Here is a 23,443-nt window from a genome sequence, read left to right as displayed (position 1 = left end):
GGTATCACCTGGTGTAAATGAAATTCAGAGCAATCCGTAACAAAGTCATCTTTTACATCTCTAACAATCAGAAAGCTTAAATGTGCTTTATTTTTAGGTTTATAACTTATAACTGGGAAAAATGTTACATCTCAGATATCTACTCTTCACACTTCTTTTGTCTTCCCTTCCCTTCTCAGTGAGCACCAAGCCCCTCCCAGGTATGGAAGATTTTAGGACCAAAACCTGGTTAAAGTCATAGACCAAGGACAAAGGCAATCTGATTCTGGTGGGGTGATGTAGATGAGGATGTCACTCAGAAAGGTGGCTGAGGCCAGGTGAGGATCACTTGAGCCCAGGAGTTTAAGACCAGCCTGGGTAAGACAGCAAGACTTTGTTTCTACAAAAATTAAAAAAAAAAAAAAATTAGCCAAAGGGCATGGTGGTGTGGACCTGTAGTCCCAGATACTTGGGAGGCTGAAGTGAGAGGATCACTTGAGCCCAGGAGGTCAAGGCTGCAGTGAGTCGTGATCACACCACTGTACTCCAGGCTGGGTAACAGAATGATACCCCCATCTCTATAAGATACAAATAAAAAAAATAGCAAGTCATGGTGGCACACACCTGGAGTCCCAGCTACTCGAGAGGCTGAGGCAGGAGGATTACTCGAGCCCTGGAGTTTGAGTGAGCCATAATTGCAGTGAGCTGTAATTGCACCACTGCACTCCAGCCTGGGCCACAGAGCAAGATCTCATCTCAAAAAATAAAAATAAAAAAAAAAGTGGTCAGCATGAGGGGTCAGAAGCAGAAAGACAAAGATACATTATCCTCAAGTCAAGGCAGAATGTGACAGTTGTCATAATTCATGCACAAAGAAAGCTGTGGGTCTTCAGAAGACGGTAAGGCCACATCCTGTGAGATTTTAAAAAAATGGTAAAAGAAAACCAATGGTTATGGTTCAAAGTGCTCAAAAACCTAAGGTTAGATAGGATTGTCAGATATTGAGCAAACGTGATCCCGTTGTTTTAATTTTGCATTTTTGTTTTGAGAATTGGTGGTGTTTGAGCCATTCCCTTAAAAAGTAAAGGATATGCATCCTTTTTATTTTATCGATAGATACACTTTCTTGTAGCAAGAAAGGATTATTTGCAGACACAAAAGTATTTATTTTCTCTTCATTTTCAAAGTACTTGCCTCAGGCTTGGAATTCACTTTCCATCATGAAAGTGGAATAGAGAAAATCCCCCTTTATTCCTTTTGTTATTGCAAATTTGAACATAACTGTCATGTCTGTCATGATACTAGCCATTTTGAACACTTATGTGTCAGACCCTGGGCTGGGGCCTTTAGTGACAGGATCCTACTTAATCTTCCCATTTTATAGATGAGGAAACAGAAGCTCAAATTGCTTAATTGATGCAAGGTCCCAAGAGACTTAAACCAGGGCTGTCTGGTGTGGAAGCCCAAGCTCCTTCAGTTTCACTTCACTGCTTGGGACTGGTACTCCCTCAGGTCACACTGGGACTATGCCCACATGAAACCACCTTTGCAAGATTATGGTAGTAAGAGAAATCTGACATAGCTGACGCCATCTTGCTTCTGACCTCCAAGCTATCCTTGATGATTCCTGGGCATAGGCCAAGCTAACTTTGGGAGAAGTTTAGTTTATAGTTTAACTTGAAGGCAAAGATGATAATAGTCTCTCCCTAAAATTAACGTCCTCCTTGTTTAGGGACTGAAAACCACCTTTGTGAGTCTAATAAGAGAGCATGAGAATAGGATTATGGGAAGGGCATGAACTCTGCTAAAATGTAAGTATAGTTTCTATAATCCCTTATTGCTCAGAAGTCCTGTAGCTAGGAGTCACAAGGTTTGTGATTTCCTCAGTTGTGCCTATAGGTAACACTGCTAGTGAAAAACTGATGATTGGTTTTTGGAGATATTTCTCAGACTGACCCTACCCAGACTCATGACTCATGACTCAACTGGTCTTGTGGCCCCACACCCCCATGATTTCATTCACAACCAATCAGCAGCACCCATTTCCTAGTCCCCTGCCCACCAAACAGCCCATAAAACCCCGACCTCTGAGCCTTTAGGAAGACAGTTTTGAGAGATAACCTCAATTCTTTTGCATGGGCCAGCCTTGCATCATTTAAACTCTTTCTCTATTGCAATGCCGGGGTCTCAGTGAATTGATTTTGCCTGTGCAGTGGGCAGGAAGGACCCACTGGCAATTACCCATGCATTGCAGTTGTAGGGGAGCCATTGCCTACCTGATCCCTTCTATCCTTTCCCTTCCCCATGGCTCTTGAAACTTTCCTATTCATTGGTTGGTTCTTGGTTCTTGAACTTAATTTACTCTCCTCTATTGTGTTTGAAGTGAATTTGTTGCATGGCTTTGTTTGCTTTTATTTTTATTTTTGAAAACAGCTTTTTGATGGGGTTTGAGAGAAAGAGGTGGTGGAGACACTAGAAGCCTGAAGGAAGCAGAGTCATAGGCATTAGTGATAGGAAAATGATAGTACAGACCAGGGATTCTGAAGGAAAGTTGTGTTCTTCCTAATTCTGTTGAGGCCAGCTTTGCTTCCTAATCCAGAAGATGCTGTCTCCTAGGCTCCATACTGAACTTAACACTGAGGTTTAAGGGGTAAAAACTAGAAGAAGAAAAAGGAGCAGAAACCATATAATATTTGCGTAATATATTTAAAAACTTTGCCTTCTCCTTCCAAAATTACAGGCATTTCTTTTTTTACATTTTTCTTCCTGTGTTGGCCTGCAATTTACATATTCATTAAATAATTAAGTACTGGTGTACATTAAAGAGACAATTTTTAAGTACGCATTAATTTATTAAATTGAACATCACCTAATATAATCTGTAAATATAATCTATAGTCCATGGGTATGCTTGCAGGAATCTGCAGAGGAATTCCCCCAAATTTTGTGTTAAATTAAAGCAACTCTTCATGCTTTGAAATGTGCCTCTTGCTGGCTTTCATGTATTTTTGTGAGGAATACAATTAAGTGGACAGAAATAAAACATTTAAAAACTATTACCCATCAAGATTGCTATACTTAATATCTGAACTTGGGGAAACCAGATTGCTTTTATTTGCTGGCTTTCTAGGTGGAGGAATATTTGAAACTGCTAAATGTTTTGAAGGTAGTATTAAGGGATTAGTAAACTGAAATTTTAACTTCCATAGATCTAGAATTATCTGTAGATAGAGTCAAAGTCTAAGGCTAATTTGAGACAATCAGGGTTTGCACCTTTTAAAATAATACAATAAGAGCTGAGTAAATGTCTTCAGGGCATGCTGAGTGATGAAAGCAAATCTTCACCTGTAAGACTAAATTATTTTTAAATGCTCTTTATTTATTTATTTTATTTTATTTTTTTGAGACGGAGTCTGTCACTCAGGCTGGAGGGCAGTGGCACAATCTCAGCTCACTACAACCTCTGCTTCCCAGGTTCAAGTGATTCTTCTGCCTCAGTCTCCCAAGTAGCTGGGATTGCAGGCGTGCGCCGCCACCACTCCCGGCTAATTTTTTGTATTTTCAGTAGACAGGAGGTTTCACCATGTTGGCCAGACTGGTCTCAAACTCCTGACCTCAAGTGATCCACTCGCCTCTGCCTCCCAAAGTGCTGGGATTACAGGCATCAGCCACTGCAACTGGTCACATTTATTTATTTATTTATTTTAATTTTTATTTTTTTGAGACGGAGTCTCGCTCTGTCACCCAGGTTGGAGTGCAGTGGCACAATCTCCACTCACTGCAAGCTCCGCCACCCTCCCAGGTTCATGCCATTCTCCTGCCTCAGCCTCTGGAGTAGCTGGGACTACATGCGCCCGCCACCACGTCCGGCTAATTTTTTGTATTTTCAGTAGAGATGGGGTTTCACCGTGTTAGCCAGGGTGGTCTTGATCTCCTGACCTCGTGATCTGCCCGCCTCGGCCTCCCAAAGTGCTGGGATTACAGGTGTGAGCCACCGCACCTGGCCACATTTATTTTTTAATTGTCACATATGTTCATTGGGAAAATGGAAAATACATAATATAATTTTTTTTTTTTTTTTGAGACAGAGTCTTGCTCTGTTGCCCAGGCTGGAGTGCAATGGTGAGATCTCGCCTCACTGCAACCTCTGCCTCCCAGGTTCAAGCAGTTCTCCTGCTTCAGCTTCCTGAGTAGCTGGAACTAGAGGTGCCCGCCAACACTCCTGGCTAATTTTTGCATTTTTAGTAGAGGTGGGGTTTCACCATGTTGGCCAGGCTGGTCTCAAACTCCTGACCTTAAGTGATCTACCCGCCTCAGCCTCCCAAATTGCTGGGATTACAGGTGTAAGCCACCGTGCCCGGCCAAGAAAAATATTTTAAGAGAAGCATTCACAATTCTACTACCCCAATTTTGGGGGGAGTGCCATAGGAATACATATTCATCTACACAAAGTAATTACATAAATATATTAAATATACAATTATACAACCACCTTTTATCATTCAACATTTTTTATCTTAAGCATTTTCTATGATATTAACTATACCTCAAAATATCATTTTTAAGGACTGAATGAATTATTATCTTTTGGATGTCCAAAAATTAATATTACCAGTATTCCAATTGGTATGCCACTTAGAATTTATTTAGCATAAATAAATAAATAACCCTAATGGACAATCTTATCATATTTATTTATCTTTAGGTTTGTATGCGTTTTTGTATAGATAGTTAAGTAGCTTGCTTTCTTAGGATAACATCTGGTAGGAGAATGCCTAGGTTAAAGATTATGAGCATTTTTATAATCCACATTTGGATCCTAGGTCAGTTTTTCAAAGTCATCCATGCCAGGAGCTGCTGATATGTAGCCAGTCTCCTTTGGCAAGGGTAGACTGCCATAATGGACAATTCCAGTTTATGATGGGTATCGTCCCAATTGGCAGATACAAGGCTCTGTGAGTTTGGCAGCAATAGGTTCCATCCAGGGCTTATTTTACCTCCACCTGCCCAGAGTTCATTATGGACCCTGGAGGAAGGCCCATCCATCCACAATGAGCTCCTAGTGGGCAGAGGAAACAATGGCAGCTATTGAGATGCTGGCTGGAGATGTCAACTTTATGCAGACAACTGTGTCTCTCTTATTCAGTTCACCAGCTGCCCCTGAATATCCCAGTGAACTACTCACCCCTCAAATGTCCTTCTTAATGGGATGGGGGGGAGGACTGGGAGAAGGATAACAAATGTCTACTGGATGAAGCAATTCATCTCTAGGAAAATAAGAACGAATGTGGAAAGTGCGTCTGGAGAAGATGCCGTATTCTATTTTTGGCCAAAAGCGAACATCTATAGATAAATTGCTCTGTTTCCAGCACATCCAGATTTGACCACCTGTGAATTTAATTGAGGCATACCCAAGTAGCAATTTAGGTAATCTGCTCATTTATAAAGTTGGTGCCTGTGATTTATCTGCATAACGAGGGGGAGTTGGTTTTCTTTTGATTTTTCAAAGCTGAAAAAAAAATGGTTATCTTACTCGACGCTAGTTTAAAGTTTAAAGGAGGGCAGTGACCCAGGGTCATTGGTCACTTTGTGCATACATCTGTTTCCTCTGGGTCACAAGTCAATGTAGCCTCTCTGTTTTCAATTATTATATTATTCTCATTCTCAGGGCTGGCGGGAGTCCCTACTCCAGCAGCTGTCGGTCTGTCCCCAAACAGCAGCTCTGAAATGGCATCTGATGCGGGATCTGGGTGGACAGGGTCCAGAGAGATGCTGACTGGGAGAAAGATGCGTTTTGGGGTGAAGTGATTCATAATGTCCACAGTAAAAAGAAATGCAGGCATTTGATAATTACAATTGCACTCAAAGCTTGCAATGGAAGTCACTGTTTCGCCACAGCAAGGCAGACACTATGCACAGTGCGTTCCTCTGTGGTTTATGTTGGAAGGTAATGGATTCTGGCTGTGGACTCCCTGAAGGGACCCCCGGTGTCTCCTTTATCTCTAGCCTCAGCGTCTAGCACTTGGCCCAGCCCACACCGCCATTGTGAATTCATGGGAAAAGGCCTTAAATAACAAATCTTTTTCATCACACTCAGATTTGTACTAGGAAAAAATAACCTGGAAGGAGGCCTGCACCGACTAATTTTGATTAACCTACAACTGAACCACGCCACTCACCCCTGCAGCCAGTTCTGCTCCCTCCAGTGAATATGCACATCAAAATGAAAGCAAGAACATAATTTCTAAAAATATGTACATTTCAGGCCAAGCGCGGTGGCTCATGCCTGTAATCCCACTCTGGGAGGCCAAGGCGGGTGGATCACCTGAGGTCAGGAGTTCAAGACCAGCCTGGCCAACATGGTGAAACCCTGTCTCTAGTAGAAATACAAAAATTTGCTGGGCATGGTGGTGTGCCTGTAATCCCAGCTACACAGGAGTCTGAGGCAGGAGAATCGCTTGAACCCAGGAAGTGGAGGTGGCAGTGAGCTGAGATCGGCCACTGTTCCCAAGCACACACCCTATAAACCCAGCCTGGTGATGAGAGTGAAACTCCGTCTCAAAAAAAAAAAAAAAAAGTCCATTTCAGGTAATCTTTCTGTAAAACCTCCCATAGAATCCTCTTACCCATTATCATTGAATTGCTATGGACCATGAGAGATATTTTCTCTTTCGCCTTTCAGTAAGTAAATGACCAAATCACCCAGGGCAGATGAGGCTGTCACCCTTGTTCTTAAAGATCCCCATGATAATATCAGGTATTGGCAAGCATGGGAAGAAATGGATTCTCTAAGGCACTGTAGGTATGACTTGCTACTTTCAGCATTGTCTGTAATAGGAAACATTTAAAACAGCCTAAGTATCAACAAAAAGGGAATAGTTGAATGAATTATTTTGAGCCATATTATGGAATACTTTACAAAAAGTAGATCAATATACACTGATACAGAAAGATCACCAAGGTGTATATTTTTGGAATGAAAGAATAAGTATAGAATATTATTTATAGTGTGATAGCATCTATCACATATAAATAGAATGCTATCCACCAGATATATGTACTGGTGGGGGAAGTGTGTGCATGTGTGCATGTGAGAAAAAGGTCTGGAAAAACACAGGGCAAATTGATTAGTGTGTTGTGCACTTTTTGAAAGGAAAATTAGGTGTGGTGGGAGAGGGTGTGGTCTGAGATCCTTCAACTTTATTTGCAATGTTTAAAATGAAGATAACTGGTATTTATCTATTTTTTTATATATTCTAATTGTTACCTTTAATTACTTTTTTTTTTTTTTGAGACAAAGTCTCATTCTGACATCCAGGCTGGTGTGCAATGGTGCCATCATATCTCATTGCAGCCTTGAACTCCTGGGCTCAAGTGATCTTCTCACCTCAGCCTCCCAAGTAGCTGGGACCACAGGCGCAGGCCACCACACCTGGTTAATTTCTGTATTTTATAGAAATAGAGTCTCAACTATGTTGTCCAGGCTGGTCTCAAACTCCTGGGCGATCCACCTGCCTTGGCCTCCCAAAGTGCTGCGATTATTGGCATGAGCCACTGTGCCCAGTCAGTCTTATTTACTTTTTATATTACTTCACTTATTACTTTATTATAGTAAAGTAATAGTTATTATTGATTGCTTATGAATTTATTGATTACTTATACATCTTAAAAAGGGAAAAGTAAAGCTCTCTAGAGCAAGGCACACAGCAAGCACTCAATAGATGCTGTCAGGAGTGTTTCTCCACGGGCATGTGGTTCCAATGTTTGTCGTGTCCTTGATTACAGACTGAATCAGGCTGAAATCCTTCTCATCTTAGCTTGAGCTTATGCTTATTTTTTTTGGTTTTGCCCTCCCGTTGGGCACTCTGAAAATTCAAAGAACACGGCCGGGGTTTCCTGCCCCTTGCCAGCCTTCTGACAGGCCTGCTTCACGTTCCGCTCACTTCCCTGGCTCCCTTGGCGGGGAGAAAGTTCTCAGCTCTTGATCTGGCCACCCTGGATCATGGTGGTGCTCACTGGTGAACAAGTACATCAGCTCCCTGCTGGGTTAACGTGAGTACTCACGGACAGGGTCTGTCCACATCTTCTCGACAGAACACAGGAGTGGTCCCTGTTGGCTTAGGGGGGAAAAAATTAAGATTCATTTTTCCTTGTAAAAGTGATTGACCCGGGGAAAATGTCCACACTGAACTTGAGCTGTCAAGCTATTCTGTGGACAATTAGTTCCCTGTGGGTTGTTGCCTATCAATACATATCTGCAAACTCAGAGATTCAACAACTCCAGCCAAACACACTTATCTACCCACAGTGGGAAAAAGTGTTCACAGTAGATTATGTTAACTGCCGATCCAAGTTCTTTTTAACACATGAAAACAGCTGTCTTACTTTTCTTACAAGTCAGCGGCCTGCAGAATTCTACTACCTGAGTCAAATTTAACACAATTTAAAATAAAATAGATGAGCTTTATGATGAGAGACAAATAGAAACAGAGAATCCCATCTCTGGCTGGTGGGGAGAGGCCAGGCGAGAGCAGAATGAAACTACTGGAAATTATTTGCAGAGAAGAGAGCATGCCCCAGTTTTAAATTTCGCCACTTGGCCCTGTTTGGTTCCTCCTATCAAATAATGATGTTAGTCTCACCCGCTACCCCTTGAATCGGACCCCAGCAGGATGCTACAGTGATAGCCAATACCAAGTTCTAGAAGCTTTCCCATCTTGGGCAATTTCTTGACTTTTAAAAATGTCTTTCTTAGGTGGTTTCCATCCAAGCAAATTGATGAGAAGCATATGTTGAATAAAATGCAGCCCCAGAGAAGAGCAGAGGAGACAGGAGGCCTTGAGAAGAAAATGCCCACTCTCCCAATTCTTCTGCCTCAGCCTTGCTAGAGCTCTGCATCCAGCCCACCGGCCTCACCACCAGTTGCAAGTCCATTCATTTTCGGTGGAAGCTCTACTCTCCCAGGGCCCTGGCTGGATACCATTCCTTCTTTCCTGCTGCAAAAGCCAAGATCTCCTCCAGGCTGAGGTCTGCCAGCGTAACTGCTCTTTCAGATCCAGATGACAAGATTCCCCAATGGGATAGGGCCTCTCTCTCCCCAGGCCCTTCTATGGCCCAAGATGGCCTGGAGAAGTCACACACCCACCTCTTCCCAAGGCAGGGTCCTCTGAACTCTGGGGACTCCTCCTGTCTATGATTTTTTTATGACTCTAGAATTACTTGTTGGGTGAAGTTCCTGCCTCATCAGTTGAAAATATTTCTATTATTTTTCTGTGTTTTTTAAGATCGTGCATTATAAAAATGTAGCTGATTGTAAATTCAACATGTCTCAGACTGTGAAACTATGTGTTTGAGAGGAGAGTCGAGAATGTCCAAACTTTGCACGTCTTGGAAGTGAGATGAGCAGGCTATGAGGCCTACACCGCTGATATTTGCTCTGTACGGAATTCTTGTCTGCAAAGCGGCAAGCAGGAGTAGAGCTGTGGCTGAATCAGACTCTGCATCCTAGCTGTGGCCGCTGTTCCCAAGTACACATGCTATACCTGTCTAAGGGCCTCCCTCTAAGTTCCCCTGCTTCTCTCCTTCTATCTCACACACATCTTTTACCAACTCCCTTGCGTTGAATACCAAATAATATTAAAATCATACAGGCATACTTCTGATATATTGCAGATTTGGTTCCAGACCACCACAATAAAACAGATATCACAATAAAGTTAGTAACACAATTGTCTTTGTTTCCAGTGCGTATAAAAGTTATATTCACGTGACACTGCTGTCTTTTAAGTGTGCAGTGGCATTATGTCTAAAAACCTATGTATATACCTTCATTTAAAAATACTGCAGCCAGGCATGGCGACTCATACTTATAATCCCAGCACTTTGGGAGGCCAAGGCAGGCAGATTGTTGGAGGCCAGGAGTTCGAGACCAGCCTGGCCAACATGGTGAAACCTCATCTCTACTAAAAATACAAAACTTAGCTGGGCGTAGTAGCATGCATGTAATCCCAGCTACTCCAGAGGCTGAGGCATGAGGATTGCTTGAACCAAGGAAGTGGAGGTTGCAGTGAGCCAAGATTGCACCACTGCACTCCAGCCTGGACCACAGAGTGGGACTCTGTCTCAAAAAAAAAAAAAAGAAAATAAATAAATAATAAAAAATAAATAAGTAAAAATATTGCTAAAAAATGTTAACGATTATCTGAGTCTTCAATGAACAAACTGTCGTCTTTTTGCTGGTAGAGGGTTTTGTCTCAGTGCTGATGGCTGCTGACTAATCAGGGTGGTGGTTGCTGAAGACTGGGGTGGCAGTGGTAGTGTTTTAGAACAAGACAGCAATGCAATTTGTTGCATTGATTGACTCTTCCTTTCATGAAAGATTTCTCTGTAGCATGCAATGCTATTTGATAGTATTTTACCCACAGTAGAACTCTTTTCACAATTGAAGTTAATCCTCTCAAACCCTGCCACTTTGTTATCAACTAAGTTTATGGAATATTCTAAATCCTTTGTTGTCATTTCAACAATTTTCACAGCACCTTCACCAGAAGTAGATTCCATATCTTCAGAAAGCAATTTCTTTGCTCATCCATAAGAAGCAACTCCTCATCTGTTCAAGTTTTATCATAAGATTGCAGCAATGCAGTCACATCATCAGGCTCCATTTCTAATTCTAGTCCTTTTGCCATTTCCACTACATCTGCAGTTCCTCCCTCCACTGACATCTTGAACCCTACAATGTCATCCATGAGGGTTGGAATCAACTTCTTCCAAGCTTCTGTTAATATGGATATTTTGACCTCCTCCTATGAATCATGAATGTTCTTAATGGCACCTAGAATGGCGAATTGTTTCCTGAAGCTTTTTAATTTAAGCTATAGCCTTACAAAATATATTCCTTAAATAGTAAGACTTGAAAGTTGAAATGTCTTCTTGATCCATGGGCTGCAGAATGGATGTTAACAGGCATGAAAACAGCATTAATCTTCTTGTACATCTCCATCAGAGCTCTTGGGTAACTACCAGGTGCATTGTCAATTAATGGTAGTATTTTCAAAGGAATTTTTTTTCTAAGCAGCTGGTCTCAACAGTGGGCTTAAAATATTCAGTAAGCTATGCTGTAAACAGATGTGCTGTCACCTAGGCTTTGTGGTTCCATATATAGAGCTCAGGTTGAATACATTCAGAATAATTCTTAAGGGCTCTAGGATTTTCAGAACAGTCAATAAACACTGGCTTTAACTTAAAAGTCACCAGCTGCATTAGCCCCTAAGAGAGTCAGCCTGTCCTTTGAAGCTTTGACGCTAGGCAGTGGCTTCTTCTCTCTAGGTATGAAAATCTCAGGTGGCATCTTCTCCCACAGAAGCCTGTTTCATCTACACTGAAATTCTGTTGTTTAGTGAAGCTATCTTCATCCATGATCTTAGCTAGATCTTCTAGATAACTTGCTGCAGCTTCTTCACCAGGATTTGCTCCTTCACCTTGCACTTTCATGTTGTGGAGATGGTTTCTTTTCTTAAACCTCATGCACCAACCTCTGCTAGCTTTCAACTTTTCTTCTGCAGCTTCCTCATCTGTCTCAGCCTTCATAGAATGACATGGGGCAGAGCCTTGCTATGGATTAGGCATTGGCTTAAGGGAATGCTATGGCTGGTTTGATATTCTACCTAGACCACTCAAACTTTCTCCATGTCGGTAGTAAGGCCTTATCATTTATCTGTTCACTGGAGTAGCACTTTTTATGGCCTTCAATAACTTTTCCTTGACACTCACAACTTTGGTTAACTGGATCAAGAGGCTTAGCTTTTATCCTATTACAGCTTTTGACGTGCCTTCCTCACTAAGCTTAATCATTTCTAGCTTTCGATTTAAAGTGATAGACATGCAACTCTTCCTTTTACCTGAATACTTAGAGGTTATTACAGGGTTATTAACTGGCCTAATTTCAGTACTTTTGTGTCTCGTGGAATAGGAAGACCCTAGGACAGGGAGAGAGACTGGAGAATGGCCAAATGGTGGAGCATTTAGAACACACATGGCATTTATTAAGTATTCTGCCTTATATGGGCATGATTTGTGCTGCCCTCAAACAATTACAATAGTAACATCAAAGATCACTGATCACAGATTACCCTAACAGATATATTAATAACAAAAGCATTTGAAGAGTTGCAAAAATTACCAAAATGTGACACAGAGATACAAAGTGAACATATGCTGTTGGAAAAATGGCACCTACAGACTTGCTTGATGTGGAATTGCCATAAACCTTCCATTTGTAGAAAATGCAATATCTGCAAAGTGCAATAAGGTGAAGTGCAATAAAATGAGGTCTGCCTGTACCTAATTTTGGTATGTAGATATCCTTTTACGACAGTCTGACTTGCCACCTCTTGTGGATAGAATTACATCCTCCAAAAAGATATGTTCAAGTCCTAATCCCCATACCCATGTAAGTGACCTTATTGGGAAATTGGTTCTTTGCAGATGCAATTAGTTAAAATGAGGTCATGCTGGCATAGGGTGGCCTTTAATCCAACATGGCTGGTGTCCTTGTAAGAAAAGTAGAAGAGACACCAAGACACTCCCTCAGAGGGAAGTTGTCACGTGGCTATAGAGACAGTGTTTGGAGTGAGGCAGCTAGGAGCCAAGGGATGATAGAAGGGACAGATTCTCCTGCATAGCCACCAGAAGATAGAAGGGACAGATTCTCCTGCATAGGATCCAGAAGGAATCAGTCCTGCTGACACTTTGATTTTGGACTTTGAGACTCCAGAATTGTGATACAATAAATTTCTCTTAATGTAAGCCACCCAATTCATGGTAATCTGTTACAGCAGACTTCAGAAACTAACACAACACCCAAGCCACAACTTTACCTCCTTCTGCACCCTGAACCCATCTACAGCAGGTGTTCTGCTGTCCTGTTCACACACCAGACCTCTCCTCAGTTACTTGTAACTCACAAGTATCTGTATCTTCAGGGTCCAGCACTGGGGACCACAGAGAAAATAAGCTCAGAAAAAAAGGCAATTGGGTTTTCTCAGACCACAATGACCTCTGAGTAATGAGGCATTTGCTCCCCACGTGGAGAACCTTAGCTGGTCAGCTAAAAAATTTATAATATAAATTGAAGTTAAGTATAATAATAAAATAGACAAGTGCAGAGGATCCAACATGACACCTGTGCGGTGTGGTCTTTTCCCATAGAACTTAAATGCTGTGGTCAATATTGAACCCAGGAGAAATTGGGATATGAGGGTAGCTGCATGAGACTTGTCTGGTTCAACTTTTATGTAACAAAGTTGTGAGCTGTTTTTCAGTTACCATGGACCCTCAAGCCACGTAACCTGAGCATGCCCAGATGAACCAAGTGTGCAACCACAGGGGGAACCCAAGTGCTCAGTTAGAGCACAGGGGACTGAATTAAGAAGTGGACACAGCATGGTAGGATCCAGGATCCAATCAGATGGAGCCCTGGTGTCACCCCACAGCAAGATCCAGTCAGATCATGCCACTTGGCGTCACCTCATTGCAACATCCAATCAGATCACACTTCATTACCCCATGCTTATAAAACCTGACCCAGCCCCCAGCTCTGGGAGGCACTGCTTTGGGAATTATCCCTGGGATTCTCCTTACTTGTTTCAAGTAATAAAATCCCCTGGCTAAATCCTCCTTTGTTGTGGTCATTGGACTGATACCTACCAAGCTACTGAACCCACCTGTTGTGTAGGTAACACAAGTGCAACAAGGTCTAGTGCCTCAGAAGTAGTGTGTAGTCAGAAGCAGCCTATCTGGTTGGATTATCTAAGAGTGGAATTTTTTTTCTATTTTTTCTTTTTTCTTCTTGAGACGGAGTCTCACTCTGTCCCAGGCTGGAGTGCAGTGGCATGACCTCGGCTCACTGCAACCTCCGCCTCCTGGATTCAAGTGATTCTCCTGCTTCAGCCTTCCAAGTAGCTGGGATTACAGGAGCATGCCACCACACCCGGGTAATTTTTGTATTTTTAGTAGAGACAGGGTTTCTCCATGTTGGTCAAGCTGGTCTTGAACTCCCGACCTCAAGTGATCCGCCCACCTCAGCCTCCCAAAGTGCTGGGATTACAGGCGTGAGCCACCGGCCAAGAGTGGAATTTCTGGCATCCAGCCCATAGGAAACACATTAAGTATACACTCACAGTTCTACCATTGTGTACTCTGATGGAGTCAATGGTCAAACATTAGGGCTTCAATCTTATGGGTCAGATTTTTCTGGCTATAATGAAGCTGAAGGAAATTGGAATACATTTCCATTTCTGCTTTTAGTTTTTCAGTTTTGCCATCTTCCACTATTCATAGGCAGTCATGTTCCTTGACTTGAGTTCAAGGAAATGCTATAAGTGTTCTTAAGTCTTTTCCCTTACACATACTTGTAGTGCAAATGGCACTTATGAGGCATCTATATAGAAAGAAAGAACTGCCAGGCATGGTGGCTCATGCCTGTAATCCCAGCACTTTGGGAGGCTGAGGTGGGAGGATTGCTTGAGGCCAGGCGTTTGAGACTAGCTTGGACAACACAGTGAGACCTGGTCTCTACCAAAAAAAATTAATTAATTAATTAAAAAAGAAAGAGAGAACTAATATAGAGTTGAATGAACAAATAAATTAATATAGAGTTGAATGAATGAATAAATAAGAGAATGGAGGCTGTAAAACTCTAAATCGATTTGCTGAAGCTTTTCAAGCTGACATCCTTCTCAGGGCAACAGAGCAGGAAGGGAAAGTCCCTGGTGGCTTGCACAGTCAGGGATATGAAGAGGAAGAGTAACTCTCCCTCATTCCGTAAGAACAGCTGCTACTTCTTTCACTGGTTAGGCAGAAATTCTTTTCAGAAGTCATGAAGGATTTTACATGTTTTAAGTTAAGGGTTTTCTTTGCTTTTGCATATTTCTAGTTTTTTCTTCTTTTTTTTCCACTCCAGGCTATATCCATGGGATTTGTGGAACTCATTGGAAACAAAATTTCTGATATTTAATCCAATCAATCCACACGCTGCTTTTCAGAGGGATTAGAGCTTTCTCCAGTTTGTGGACAGTACACACTGCAACCTCACCTCAAAATCACAACTAAACTTTGGATTACAATTTGATCTGGCCACTCTGGACAAAATGGGTACACTGCTTTTGTATCCAGCCTTCTTTATGATTGTCTTGTTATCTGTTTCTGAGCTATGTGGAAATGCTTGTCTACATGTGCACACACACACACATTTAAACACACAGAAGCATGTACAAACATTGGTGCTTCTTTCTACAGGGAAAATGGAGGGCAGGAATATAGTTCATCATTTTATTTGCTTCATTGAATTATGATTCTACGTGTACCACTGGCTCCATTCCGAAGCTGCCTGAGCACAAGGGGGTGAATTCTGTTACAGCACAAGGCTGCATAACTGAGCAGCCAAAAGTATTTAGTGTTGCATTTGTTGTTGATTTTGAAAACAAACAAATGTGCATTGACGTAAAGCGATCTAAAAATTCAATTCAGGCATACTGACTTTTTTCACACTTAGGCATCAGAGAGTAGCTGAGAAATGAAAGATTCAACCAATAATGGATACGTGCCAGCCCGTGGATGTAATGCACATTTGAAGGCTTTTCATCTCAAGTGTTGATCACAGTTTTTAGCACGAATGAACACTCTGGTTGGCACTTTGAATGTTTTTAAGGGGCATGGATGGACGTAAATGCTTGCATTCCTGTACAGTTTCTTTCTTCTCCACCTTCTTTGCTTTTTTTGGATGCACACAGAGGGATCTCTTTATCTGAAATCTGTCCCCACAAGCTTTGTACTTCATCAGACACCAGGCTGAGACAGGAGAACTAGGTTTCCTACTTCATTGTACCCCAAATCTCAGGGGAAATGTCAATGATGGAAAATTTGAGAAGCCACTGTTTGGTATAGGCCTCCCAAATCAAGCTATTACTTTTTTTGTTTTGTTTTGATTTTTTTGAGATAGAGTCTCACTCTGTGGCCCAGGCTGGAGTGGAGTGGAGTGATGCAATCTCGGCTCACGGCAACCTCCACCTCCCGGGTTCAAGTGATTCTCCTGCGTCAGCCTCTTGTGTAGCTGGGATCACAGGTGTGTGCCACCACGCCAGGTTAATTTTTGTATTTTTAGTAGAGACGGGGTTTTGCCATGTTGGCCAGGCTGACCTCGAACTCCTGACCTCAGGTGATCCTCCCACCTTGGCCTCCCAAAGTGCTGGGATTACAGGTGTGAGCGACTGCACCCAGCCAAGCTATTACTTTTGAATGAATGATTTATCCTAGAAATTCCCAATCTTTTGGGACTTGCCATACTCTTATTTTTAGAGTTGTGCTATTCTCAACTCTCCCTGTTTTCTAAGAGCTTATATTTTAGACCACAAGCTAGCATGTCAAGATAATTTAAATTATTGTGATCTCTTGAGGCAGTTTATAAAAATGTGTGAGTTTTCTGTTTTTACAATCACTGGACTCCTCCCATCCCGGGACAACATCAGGATGGCAACGTACCGATCTGTCGTCTTTTTCTAGTGTAGGATGAGCTGCCACTCTGTAAAACTAAGCATTGTTTAACCCAGGTGCTTCTTTATACATACACCAAACAGTGTGGCCCCCAAATAACAGGTGATTGTTATTTAATGCACAGAGCTAAACAGAGTAATTATAGGTTCTGAGGTAACAGGCCACATGGATGGAAGCTGCCTCAGTTTGGGCTTTCCTTGCATGAAAGTATTCTAATTATATCTTTAATGGCCTAGAATTCACAAGAAGCTAAGAAAGCAATACATTGATACTCTTTCTAGGATTGTATTGGTTGATTGTTTTTGTTTTGTAAAGTGATACAAGGAAATGTTGAAGAGTCTATCAATACTTCAGTAGAGGTGCTTATTCCCTCTGAAATTGGCAGATCCTGGCCTTAAGACATACCCTGCCATGTAATACTTTATTTAGGTTTTGATTTTTTGAAAAGTGGGTTTCAGGATCTGAAAGATAACTCTCTTTGAAAGCACATCTTTTTGGTTTTCAGGGTCTGAAAGATAACTTTCTTATGTTGGTATTCTAACAAATACTGATTGCAATCATCTTGTGTAGCTTCAGTTTAACTCTAAGCTATAAAGTAGAACAAGGTCCCTAATGTTTGCATTTTCTTAATGGAAGATAGTTTAAAAGCATTGTATTTCACCCAGATTTTAACTCATTACAGTTTTATAAGCTTAAGAGAATATCATCTTCATTGAAAAGTTATAAACATCATTTCTATTTCTTGAGCCATATGGAATGCATGATTAAATAAATAGAAATCATATAACAGTACCTACAAAATTATTTTTATTGTATTTAATGCATTAAAAAAGCAAAAGGGTATTTTAAAACTGAGACTAGCGATGACTTCCTTCTGGAGTCTACTGTTAGTGTGTGTTTATCATATGCCAATCAACCAAGCAAATCTATGAATCAGCCATTTTAATACAGGAAAAAAGTGGGTCAAACCAATTGTTTGGTCTTATATAGCTAAAATGATTGGTCAAATGACCTAAATTTTGCTGGCCAACAGGTTGTCATGATGTCTTATAGCATCATGTTGTAGCCCAAATTAGTTTTAGGGCCAGAGTAGTCAAAAGATTGAAAAAGCTATCTGATTATCTTCCTGGTTTTTTCTATTTTTATTGTTATTTTACTCTCTTTTCTCTCCATTGAAGAGAAAGTGATTTTCCCAAGCTCAGGAGGAAAGAGTTACCTCCCTACTCTCTCCCATAGTCTCATCTACAACAAGATGAAAAAGTGAAATAATCCCAGTTTATAGATTCATGAATTCTGCTTTTGCTTTTGATGTGATCATCTAAAAATACCTACTTAACTTTCTCTTTGGATGTTTAATATAGGCTTATATAAAACTAAACTCAAGGGAATACGGAAGTACTATTCTGTTCAATTCTTTTTTTTAAATTTCTTAAACTCATGGGCTCAAGTGATCCTCCTGCCTTGGCCTCCCAAAGTGATGGGATTGCAGGTGTGAGCCACTGCACCTGGCTTCTGTTCAATTCTTAAAGCTGTGACATGAGGTCTCGATTGGCCTTGCAGGTGATCACATCCCAAGGGTTCCTGAAGTGACCCCGGTAGGTGTCTGTTTGCATGACAGGCAGAGGCTAGGTCTCAGCCTCAGTAAAGCATGCCTTGAAGCTCATGGGGGCACATTTCCAAGGCCACCATAATATCTGTCACTCTAATTTCATTCACCCAAGTTCCCAAGGGCTCAAACAGCAGTACGAGGAAGAAGCTATAGTAAAGACCTGAGTGACAAAGGAAAGACCTATTTTCCTAACTCTCCTATATCACATACCAGGACTTGTGGCCATGGCCTACATGATAGCTCAGCCACTGGTGTGGACAGTGGGCACTTTCTCCCTTTATCACTGGGATGTGAAACTGCTCCAGCAAAATGCCCTTGTGGTACCTTTGCTACATTACTAAGTAGCACATTGTGAGGGCCTTCCTTTAGATGCATTTCCACTGACCACTGCAATCTTTGGGACCTTCTTAGAAGCACTGTGGTTGCAGTAGCACCTTTAGGCATTGGTGGAAGGATCAGTCCCACTGGCAGGTATCACTGTAGCCTGGTAGCTTTCATGTCCGCAGCCACCGATGGCACCTTGACCAAAAGCCAGAGAAAAGGACAGTGGCAGGTGCCACGCAGTAACTTACAGAGCTCAAGCACCCCAGAAATAACCTCTCATGTCCCAGAAAGGAAGGTGAGGGTTTGAGGGGACTGGCCATTCTGCAGTTATGGGAGGTCAGAGGAGAGCCAGCACAGAGCAATACCATTTTGTCATGGCAGAATGATCCTATTGTTATTCCCAGGCTGGAGTGGTGTCACAGAATATGGGCCTGAAAGGCTGTGAATTTCTTGTCTCTCAAGCTAAAAGCAAAAAATCTTCTTTGAAAATTCAGAGAGAAACTCTTTTAGTGCAGAATTGCTGTCAAAACTGCGTTATCTTGTCAACCAGGGTGTCAATTAAACCGGGCTTGAAGACTCATGTTCGGAGGTCCCCACCATGCCTGGTGTCTTGGAATTTCGAGTGGCAATCCTCCACATATAGTGCATGCAGTGTTTCTGTCACAATGTGAGAATGGGAATCATATGCTCTGTCTTCCTGAGGGGGAGAAAAATATTCTTTAATGTTTTGCAGAAATGACACTGTTTTTCATGATCGGGTGCATCTCACGTCTGCTGTTCAGCTCAATACATTAGATTCACATCCTCCTGGCTGTTTCCACAGGCTGCAGTGGGGAATCAGCATTTTTCTCTGCTATGAGTTTGGAAAGTACATGTCTATTTTCCTTGAGAAAAGAGAATGAGACTAAACTCTTCTCTCCTGTATTTCCACCTTGCCCTCTGCCATCTCATTTACTGTGTGACAAGCGTGTTAGTTTGGTCTAGAAAACATCTCCCCAGAAATACAAACTTGCCTTTGGAATAACGGACGTAGCTGAGGTGTCATCAGCATTTTCTTTGCCATCATTTACTGTATAGAAATCAACTTGGTTCTTAATGGGACTTTGCAAGATATAATCTCACAGTACATTTCAAGACAGAAGGGGGCCATATGGTCTATCCAAACCCATCCACCTGTCTGTCTAATGTTGGTATCATGGAATTTTTTTCTTCCTTGTCTAGCTCTTCTTTGAATATCCTCACAGTTGCATTGTTTCATTGTTGCCTTTGGTAGACCATTTCACACCTTAATTATTCTCTGCATAAAGAAGTTGGGTACTTTTTTTTTCCCTTCCTAAAGGCTGAAGGGGGAAAAGGCTGACTATGACTAACCTGAATATTATAATAGCAGGTGGGCAGTTAATTGGGAAATTAAAGCAACCTAACACTAATTTGCAGGAGTGTTCAGATTTCATGAGTAATTGCCATGTAAAAGGTAACTTGGCGGTGGGCTCAGTGAAGCTGAACAGCAGACAGAGCCTAAATATGGCTATGGCATTTCTGACATATGTTCCTTGCCTAGAGGTATAGTAAAAGAAAGGGGTTATTCCTGGATGTAAACCTTGAATCAAAAGACATAGGGCATTTTTCAAAAAAAAGCAAACACCAATGAGGCTGGGTATTTTCAGTGGAGTCAGATGAGCTCTGTGAGTTGAAGTGAATTTCTCATCATGGAGGCTGGGGTGTTAACGGTTGCAGCATTTGGTTGACTGCAGGTACAATCACCCGAGGCCAGCTTTCTCTCTCTAACCCAAGAGAATCCCTGCACAATGCAATCTTGAGGAAAGAGCCTGCATTTTACACAGCCCCTAACTTTTTTTTTTTTTTTTTTTTTTTGAGACAGAGTTTCGCTCTTGTCGCCCAGGTTGGAGAGGTTGGAGAGCAGCAGTGCAGTCTTGGCTCACTGAAACCTTCACCTCCTAGGTTCAAGTGATTCTCCTGCCTCAGCCTCCCAAGTAGCTGGGATCACATGCGTGTGCCACCATGCCCAGCTAATTTTTACATTTTTAGTAGAGACGGGGTTTTGCCATGTTGGCCCGGCTGGTCTCGAGCTCCTGATCACAGGTGATCCACCTGCCTCGGCCTCTCAAAGTGCTGGGATTACAGGTGTGAGCCACCGTGCCCCGCCCATTTTACCCTTTTTATAGCTATGCAAGCCCTGTTAGTGTCAGAGGTGTTTGAACCAGAGCGACTCCATCTTGAATGGGGACTGGGTAAAATAAGGGTGAGACCTACTGGGCTGCAGTCCCAGGAGGTTAGGCATTCTAAGTCACAGGATGAGATAGGAAGTTGGCACAAAGTAGAGGTCACAAAGAGAACAACTGTGGTAAAGAAGCCAGCCAAAACCCACCAAAACTGAGATTGCCATGAAAATGACCTCTGGTCATCCTCACTGCTCATTATACACTAATTATAATAGAGTAACATGCTAAGAGACACTCCCACCAGCACCATGACAGTTTACAAATGCCGTGGCAACATCAAGAAGTTAAGCTATATGGTTTGAAAAGTGGAGGAACCGTTTTCCGGGAATTGCCCACCCCTTTCTCAGAAAATGCACAAAAATCCACCCCTTGTTTAGCATACAATAAAAAAATAACTAAAAGTATAATTAGTCGAGCAGCCCACGCTGCTGCTCTGTCTACGGAGTAGCCATTCTTTATTCATTTACTTTCTTAATAAACTTGCTTTCAGTTTACTCTATGGACTCGCCTTGAATTCTTTCTTGGGTGAAGTCCAAGAACCCTCTCATGGGGTCTAGATCCGGACCCCTTTCCAGTAACATAAGAGTGCCTTGCACATAACTGGTTCTCGATAAATAGAAGGGTGTTTGATGGAAATATGGAAGGTGTGGGCCTTCCAGCCCATCTTGAAGGGTGTATTCAGACTGAAACTTCTGAGTAACCTGTTGCTTGTCCCAGCTCCAAAGATGAGAGATACTAAGTTCCCTTCTGACTTCCTTCTCCAGTATGTCTTTTCTCCTCCTTCTCTCTAACGTTCTATCCCAGTTTTCCAGCTGGATAATTAAGTGGTCTTCCCCGTAGAATGCAACTGCACATCTAACTCGTATTCCTGAGTAGAGCCAGGAACAATTTTACTGAATCCATGCCACAAGCTGCCTCATGTGCCGGAGAGCCTTATACCATTCACCAGGAGATCTTGGATGAAGGGCCAGTGAAACAGGAAAGGTCCCCTTGTCCCCCTCACAGGCGGTGCAATAGGAGGAGTGGCTCACTTCTTCCGTGCCTAGCTGCTCAAACCTCTTGGGAAGCATACGAGGTGGGCAGGTTGTGGGGCTCCAACCCCACCATAGATTCCAGGGTGAATACTTACAGCTCCTGAAGCCCCAGTGGGCGTGTGTTGCATACACAGTGCTCTCTTAATTTTACTCTTTTAGTTTTCCAGCTCAATTACACCCTCTACCTTGTCGCAAAGACAGAGGGCTTTCTGTATTGCGGGTTCCTGCATTGGTATACCAGAAGAATCGGATCACACCTGGGCTTGGAGAATGAGCGCAAGGTTTTATTGAGCGGAAGTGGCTCTCTGCAGATGGGGAAGCCAGAAGGGAGCTGGCTTTTTCCTTGGAGTTAGGCCGCTCCACAGCCTGACACTTCTCCCACCACTCAGGCCAAACTCTGCATCATTGTGCTGGTCAGTGGCCTGCCGGCCTGTCGGTGTCTGTCCGTGTGCTCTTCTGCTAACGTGCTCCTCTCGATGCCCAGCCACTTGTGTCTTCTTCCGCCGATGTGTTCCTCACGATGTCCAGCTGCTTGTGTCTGCCTGCTGGGGTATAGGGCCAGGATGGGGGTGTGGCGGGCCAGGGTGGTCTTGGAAAATACAACATTTGGTCGAGAAGATAGGACTGCCTGTTCTCATCTAGGTCCTTGGGGGTGGAGCCCTAACCAGGGACCACGCCCTCGTCTACCGAGCACTTCCCTTTCCACTTCGGTATCATTTAAAGGGGCCACGCTCTTGTCTTCCCAGCACTTCTGTATCACCAGGATGGGCATCCTTTAGATGGGGGAGCTTCGTAAATGCACTCTGGACTGAAAAGCCCAACGGCTTTGGGGCCCAAACTGTCGATGGCCCAGAGGCGAATTTACTATCCATAGACATCTCCCTGAGAGTGAAGAGATCGAGTCCCTCACTCACTGTGCCCTGTAAACAACTGCTGTATTTGGCTGGGGCCCTGAATTCTGCCATATGGTGCCCAGGCTCCTGACCAAGTCATAACCAAGACAGGACATAGCAAGCCTCAAGAAAAGGTTCTCTTAAGGGAGGCAGGGAGGTGGTCACCAAGACACAGAGAACATGTGTGGACTGAGAATATTAACTTTAATGGGGGCATTTAAGGCATATGGGAAAGCATTTGGAAGAATCACAATTTTCATGCTGGCTTCCCAAGTCCCTAAGAAAAAAATTCAGAAAAGGTCTCTTCACCATTTGTGAATTGTGAAATAAACACATCTCCAGGGGAGTGCGTGGGTGTGTGTACATATTAATATTCCAGGGGTGGGGGAAATATTGACACCGATGATTTTTGAAGTACTTGCAATTCCTGTCCAACTAAGACTCATCTGAAATGGGTGTGTTTCAAAGGCTCAAAGGCTGCCAGATTCCTTTTGAAAGGAAATGTTTCTTCCCGTTACCTTTCAAAGTCGGCTCTCCGGAGTTTAGCCAAGAGCTGTATTTCAATGTGTTGATGTCACTTAACAAGAGGAAGTGGAAGCCTTCCTCTCTGAGTGGGGTTTAGAGGGGGCCAGGAGAGTAACTGCAGCCACGTTAGCAAGGAAATGTGCCTGACGACTTAGCTGAGGCTTTTGTATCTTCCCCATTTACTAACAATTTACTAAATGCCTTTGCTAAACTGTCTTTTTTCTGCTCCCATTGTTCTATGTAACTGAAACAAGCCAGCATAGCATTGTCATCTAAGTCAATAAT

The sequence above is a fragment of the Pongo abelii genome, chromosome 8, assembly GCF_028885655.2.
Source record: "Pongo abelii isolate AG06213 chromosome 8, NHGRI_mPonAbe1-v2.0_pri, whole genome shotgun sequence".
NCBI classification, from domain to species: domain Eukaryota; kingdom Metazoa; phylum Chordata; class Mammalia; order Primates; family Hominidae; genus Pongo; species Pongo abelii.
This window is presented reverse-complemented; position numbering follows the sequence as displayed.